The 7,529-nt window shown below is 35.4% G+C and overlaps 1 long non-coding RNA gene across 1 annotated transcript; it reads left to right on the top strand.

The window, feature by feature from the left end:
- The first annotated feature begins 3,861 nt into the window (after positions 1 to 3,861).
- Positions 3,862 to 7,193, top strand: LOC131788681 (uncharacterized). The gene is made up of 3 exons (XR_009340538.2): positions 3,862 to 4,228; positions 6,373 to 6,514; positions 6,971 to 7,193. It is a non-coding gene; the product is annotated as an uncharacterized lncRNA (long non-coding RNA).
- Positions 7,194 to 7,529: the final 336 nt, after the last annotated feature.

Here is a 7,529-nt window from a genome sequence, read left to right as displayed (position 1 = left end):
AATTGCTCTCGGCTGCGCCTCGGGCTACTCTTACGAATTTTTTGTGCTCTCCAAACTTCCCGCTTGCATCTATAACTCGATATACGCACGCTAAGCATGAACAAAATCTTAATTATCAACTAAGTTAAATGTCAGGATCAACCACACCCCTGTTCTTTTATTTAAATACAGGAAACCACAAAATTTTTTTAGCTATAACCGTCATAATTCTTTAAATTGGTGATCTAAGAAACAGTAATCATAACTGAACTTGTGGCTGGGATACATCTGCAAGATACATAAGGAAAGCTTGCAATACATGACTATTGTCATTAACTTTTGTGATTTCGTTGCTGATGCTATTCTTGTGTTGTTTGGATTTGTGGTTTTTGTTGTTGTTGTTGGTTACTTCTTTTGCCTACAATGCTCATCGGTAGATTGGAGTTTGCAACTAATCGATCCAGAATTTTAGTGCTTTCAAAATTATTGTCAGCTCTGGGGATGCCAAACATAAAATAACTTCCTATAGGGATCCAAGGATAATGCTTCGGAAAACAAAGAGACAAGCGATAAGCAACTACAACAACAAATAGAAAAAATAAGAAAGAAAATATAAGAAAGAAAAAAAAATAGCAGAAAAGAGATGGTAATGCAAGCCAGTCTAAAGAAGTTTCCATAACATTTTTTAGAGAAAAAATTTATACAGTTCTTGACATTTTGTGTTGAAATACTAAAATCATGCTATTTTCCATGTACACTCTTTAGCTCTTTAGCCTCTTTAGCTAGTCACAAGTTTCCAGTCTCTCGCGCCGCAAAAAGGAGGCGCCAGACTGATCGTTGGGACGATAAAAACTAAGTATCTCCACGACAATAACCGAGTAAATAAGTGCCGCGAAATTTAAAACTATGGTTTAACCAAAGCCGACGGATAATCGTCCTGGTAGTAAAGATAAATAAAACTATCAATATTTTTTATCAAATAGAGTTTGATCCGCAGGTAGATTTTAAATTTGTTTTTAGTTAGACGCCAGTATTTCATTTGTGCTGGCTTTCAGAATATACCCAATAGGCCTCTAAAAATTAATCCATTTTTATCTATTAAATATAGATAAATCCTTAACTGACATATATATATATATATATATATATATATATGTCAGTTACAGATTTCTTGCGTGAGTCTGTGGCGTAAAGTCAAAAACGATGTCACGGACATTTAAAAGTACATCCATTGCAACAATAAAATAGATTCATCTGGGCCTCATAGGTACTGCTATATTATATCACTCTTCTCGCTGGAAACTGACATTTGTGCGCATGGCAGAAGTTGAGAATGTCACAGGTTTTTCTACATCAGACTATATAGCAAGGAAATTTCATGAATTGAAGCAGTTAGGCTCTTTTATCTGCCACTTTTTGGCTTTATCTGTGTTTACTTTTTCCCCCACATTCTTGCTTTTAATGCACTTGTTTTCGTTTTTCTAACTTTTGATTTCTTTAAAGGCGCCTACGTTTATTCTCGCAGATATGTATTCAATGCCATTATTAAAAACATTGCAGATGTCATAAGGTGTATTATTTTGAAACCACTATTTCAATTTAATTTTAGCTTGGTTTATTTTAGAATCGACAGGCATAGGAAACAATTAGGAATCCTTTCTTCATAAAAAATAACAGTTCAAAAAAGAAAAGGCAATTTTTCATCGTTAAAAACCATTAAGACAGAGAGTTGTCGGAATATTCAATTAATGGACATTGTGAAAGATTGATTTCCTTTTGATTCCGGGCAATGTTTTACGGATGAATTCCAAGTTTATCTACTATCGAAGTCTGTTGTTTTTGGCTTCTTTTTTTGTTTTTATCGCACAGACTATTTACATCTCCAATCTAACATAGGGACTAATCTTTTCAACCACAAGCGCAATCAATCTTTTGCAAGGAGCATTCACTACCATTTATAATGGACGCTAGTTATGTAAACATCATTTTTTATAGATGTTCGCTACCTCCCTGTATTTCCTTCTTGAGGGAAAAATAATTCAAACTGATGGGTCAGCTGTTATTAGCTGGGAGTAAGGCACACAACAACATGCGTTTATGCAAGTCACAAATGGTTAGTAGCGTCATCTTTCCATTCATGCAAGTTTTTAATTACGTATTTGCGTAGTTTGCGCTTCCGCCGGTACAATAAAAGCTTTATTCTTCAGACAAGCCATAGAAATTACGAGCAAACCAATGGCGGAAAGTGTCAAAAGAAGGCAATTTTGAAGGTCGAAACAAAACTATACTATTTGATAAGTCATTCCTAATAGTCGCTCTAATATGGAAAACTTCTCGAAGGTTGTTAGTTAAATGGGTCGATGTTCATTTTATTAAAGAGGCAACAGGAATTCTGGGAATTCAGATCATTCCGCGCAGATGCTGAGTACTGTATCCAAAAACTTTTACATCTGAGACATATACAGGACTAATTAATCAAGAGTAACTTTGAATTTTTGATAACTTACTGTTACTTATTTCACTTGGAAATCAGCAGCAGCTTCCATATTGCTAGCCCATTATGGCAAAGCTCTTTCACTTAGTAACCTGGCCTTTTTATTTGACGCGTTATTTTCGCCGGTTAGGTGTCTTCTTCAAGATTTTGGCGAAAGGGTTTTCCCTTACAAAACAAACTAGGTAACTTAAACTGGAGAAGTGAGTCAAAAGTAATCGCAGATCAAGATTTTTCCGGAATAAGAGTAAACAAATATGAATTTTTAGCAAGCTTTAACCCTTTAATTCCCAGTGATTAATGTGTCACTTCTCCCTATAATATCTAGACATTATCTACGAAACAGTTCATGTGAATATTCAAACTTATCAGGTAAAAATTGTTATCTCCATCTAAAACCAAATTCTCATAACTTATTTACAAAGAGAATTAGCAATCAGATCTTGGGAGTTTAAGGATTAAATCAGATGAGTTTTGTCTCTGATTAGATCTAATCAGAGATATCGGATCCAATGTACAAAACTAACAGGAAGAATTATAAAAAATTTTGATTTTTTCTCCTGTGTTACCCTTTGGTGGTGTCCGGGGGGAGAGGTGAAGGCTCTCGGAGTTAACAACGTCTGAAAAAATTAACCGGCCATAAATTCAATTTTTTCTTTAGTACAACATAGAGGCAAAAAAGCTGGAAATATCGGCTTGAAATATTCGGAAACATATTGATTACAAGGTTGTACATCTCAGCCATCTTAAACACCACACTTATTCGTTTCATTGAGTTTCTTTTACAGCTGTTTCATTGTAATTTCTCGCCTCATTAACATCGTGAAAACTGCATGGCTTCATTTACGCTGGTTAATTTACTGAGTTACGATAATTTTAGAAAAGACTGTTTATGGAAGATGTAAAGAAGAGGAAATTAAAGTAACATTATTAAAAAGAATGTTTACCCTCGACAGCGGTATAAACGATGAGGAAAGTAAAAAAAATCTCGAAGCAAACAAAAAAAAAACCATTCGCGTCAGCGTCATTCTATTCTCTTCTGAAAATTCATGACAACTGAGGCCACTAAAATTTGACAGGCGTGTCAGTTGATGGAAATGACTCATGCTGGGAACATAATATTTATCAAAATTCAAAACGATTGTTCAGAAATAGATTATTTAAGCAACGATTAGCCGAACGTGCTAATTAAACAAGATTTGTTTAACGACGCCGCTAAGGAAAGAGGCTATTATGGTTTATTCGAACACAGATGTTCAGTTACCATAGAGAAAGCTATTTAACCCAATCAATTACGCACATTTTGAAAGGAAATATTCTCTGCGTGGTAAATTGATTTTAATATATGCCGCACTTTGAGTCAATAAAACGCGAGAAACGATATAAACCGATAACAACTGCTTAAGCACTCATACGTTTCGGGTCGAGCATTGAGAAGTTTCAACAAAGTCAAAAAAAGATCTCAGCTTGGAACTTCAACGACTTTAACGGTTACAGTGGTGAAGACTTACTAAGATCAGGCCTGAAATCAAAATGAAAAACGCTAAACAAACCAAAAGATTCTCCTTTTCAACCATGTTTCTTTTTTTGATAATTGTTGCGGCAGTCACTGCTAAAGCGACACAAAAAGACAGTTTTCATCAAATAGATGCCGCCATTGACGAGTACGCGGCCACGAAGAAACAGGCGCGCGGATGGAGAGTTTGCCACAGCGGGAAATGTTCTAAAAGCCGCGGCCGTAAAAGAGGAATGAAAAGGGTAAGCTATTAAGACATGCTTTTGGGAGCAATTTAAAACTTTAACGCGAATTAGCCGTTAGCAATGTTTTAAGGTGATCAAGGTGATTGAACGAATTGACTAGGGCCACCGAACATCACCAAGCGACAATTTCAACGACAAATTTCCTTTCATCGCCATCATTTCATTTCGGTGGAAAAAAAAAGACTTCACACTTGATTCTTTAAAACAGTAACAAAAGTTGATGAGGGCGAAGGGGTAAAAAGTTTGGCTATGGATTGAAAAGATCTGTTTTGAACTTTAGCGTCCAACCATTGGAATTCCAAGCTTCTGTTTACCGTTGCTTGTCAGTTTTTGTCGCGTTCTATTGACTTTTGAACGAAATTTCGTTACAGGCAGATCAACGAAACAGCGTCTTGATAAATTGGATGATTTCAAAAGTGAATGTTGACTTGATCTATTCTGGCTAGATTAAGGGGGTGTTGTTATCCTTTTCAAACCACTGACTAAATTAAGGTGGAAAGTATAACAGATGGTACGATAATCCTTTCAGTATGCTAATGAGAGGAGATGTTTTTGTAGGATCGGCAGACACTGTTTCACTTGGTCTTTCTTTCTTCAATACGATTGACTTCGGTCGCCTGTCATGTACCACAAGTTTGAATCCTTTCACTTGCAACCGAACTCATTAAGTCGCTAATTATAAGATCTATTGATCTTGCAGCTAAGTCACAAATGTTTACCCGGCATTGTTTATTCGGCTGAGATTAAAACTTTCACGAGAGGCAAGATATGCTAATGGTTGATATTCTAATCCAAACGCACAAATTATTAATCATCATTTGCAACGTTCAGCGGCTGATTTGAAAATCCCTCCCACCCAGTGTTTTGTTCAGCAGTTCTCAGCCTTCCCTTATTTTTATCATTATCTCCTTTTCTCAATTATCTAATAACAACGTGACAGACCAAGAAGCCTAGAAAAATTCCGACAAAAATAAAACGAATATTTATTACACATTTATGATTTCGAAATTACAACCTGTCTGTCTCCATTAAGTATCGCACTGGCAATGATCTACTCTCGCTTACGCTTGACACATCAAGAGAAGTGAGGGCGATATTTACATAACAAACAAGTAGGAGCAATTTTTATGAAACTATTATTGAAGGATATTGCAGTCCATTCAGCGACTAGAAGTTCTGTTTTAATTTAGGTAGTTGCAAGCTATCTTACAAGTGTTTTCTGAAAATTAAAAATAATCCATTTACTGAGAGAAAAAAAGGAATCTTAGGCCTAAAGCTTGGATAAGATAACGATTAAACAACCAAACAGTTGGTGAAAGAAAGGTTCCTGAGTGGTAAATGGCGCCTCATGGGCGGGATTTTTATTTGCATTACTCAAACAAAACAGTTAATTGCATTGAACTGAAATCAGCCAGGCGGAAAGAGTACCGTTTTTTTGGCGTAAGCAATCACAAGGATGGTTGCTAAAGGTTGGTTGTAAGATATCGGTCAGACATATATTACCGAGATGAATACGATTTTCATTTAAACTTGGTTTACTCAAAGAATGGCTTTTCGATTAAAATCGAAGGTTCATTTTTCAAAAGATTTCAAACTTAACTTCAACGGTCTCGAATAGATGCAAATTACAAAGGGATTTGAATGAGGTTTAACCAACCAAAATTGAAGAATTAGGCTGGGGTAAAGGAAGAAAATCGATCAGTTAATTCAAATATATTTTTAAAAATTGACTGAGTGTAATTGGACACAAAACTTTAATGACGAGGTAATTTCTTACATCAGCAGCCGACTGACATTGATCGGCCTCTTTCCTGACTGATTTACGTCTCAACAGCTCCAACTGTCTATCAGTTGCATACGAATATTACTCCATACACACGAATAGATATCGATGACTATTTAGTAAAGTCGAATGATCTTCTATCATCTATTTTCAAAGTCTTTATCCCAGCAATAGTGGCTGATTCAGCAGCTTTCAAGCAAGATGTTCATGTTGCCAGTCCGCAGGAATTTAAGAATGTGGTAGAAGTCTCCTCTCTTTCCAGTCAAGATTTCTTGTAGACATTATTATTTTATCCTTTATCAGGATTTATGTTTACTCGTAGACATAAATGTAGTGACGCTTATCTGAATTTTTGCAGGCTCGACCACATTTCAAAGAGGAGCTGCAAGATTTCCAAATCACCAGCAAAGAGGATATCGACATACCACCAGCAGAAGCAAGGACGTTAAAACATTGGAAAGACGACTTCCAATCGTAATTTAAAGAAACCTCTAAAACAGGTAAGCAAAAATTCATGTTATTACCGATCAACAAGAAAGCTACCCTACAATATTGTTTTTTCTAGGCAGGAGGTACCATGAAGGAGTCGCCAGTTTTTCTTTTTTTCTATTGTTGCAATGGTTTCTTTCCTTCTTTATGTACATATTTTTGTTGTTGTTGTTTCTTATTTTTGATTTTTCCTTATCATTATATTGCTGACTAGAAGGAATAGGATTTCTTTGTTCCAAAATGGCGCTGAAAATCAGCCATCAGGAGATAACCTTATGCCGAACGTTTCGCCATAGTCTCGCTGTGCTTACTATAAGAATAAAATTTCATTTAAGGTTTTAAAACTGTAGTTCATTACACAACCAACCCCTCTAGCCTTTCAACATACTTACCCCACCCCTCCTCCTGAACACTGAAATCTTATTTATACGCAGAATTTTCCCTTTTCTTTCTCCTTCTCATTCCAGATTGCCGTTTCACTATCTACTATATTTGTTTACTGGATGTCAAGTCTAAGTCTTCATATTGTTTAACAACATTTTGGAAAATATCAAGTATCGATGGTCTTCAGAACTAACAACTAATGAAAGAAAGCAAAGTATTAAAAAACTAAAAGATCTTCAAATTAACTTATGGTAGTAAAATTCATGTGAACACAATAAAAGTTATCGCTTTAAAAAAATGTACTTACGTTCTGAGTCTCGATAAATCAGCTACAATTGAGTTCTTATCACCGGCCCACCTCTAAGTCACGACGCAAAGCAAATGATAATAGTAATCCAATAGAAGAGAAGCTATTCAAGATTACCAGGTTACACTATTGATACAAATCAACTTGACATTGATGTGTATCTACTCGTATAGGAAAACATTATTATCAGAGGGTTTCATTGGTGTGATGACTTTTACGGCTAACGTTTAAAAGTTTGCTTATCTTAATTTCTTTCCATTACAGTTAAGGGAATTATTTTTATCATTAATTTTTTTACGACTACAACTTTGTTAATTTTTACGCCAAACGACTAA

The sequence above is a fragment of the Pocillopora verrucosa genome, chromosome 9 (assembly GCF_036669915.1).
Source record: "Pocillopora verrucosa isolate sample1 chromosome 9, ASM3666991v2, whole genome shotgun sequence".
NCBI lineage: Eukaryota > Metazoa > Cnidaria > Anthozoa > Scleractinia > Pocilloporidae > Pocillopora > Pocillopora verrucosa.
Note: the sequence above shows the minus strand (reverse complement) of the source record. Positions and strands in the feature narration are given on the sequence as shown.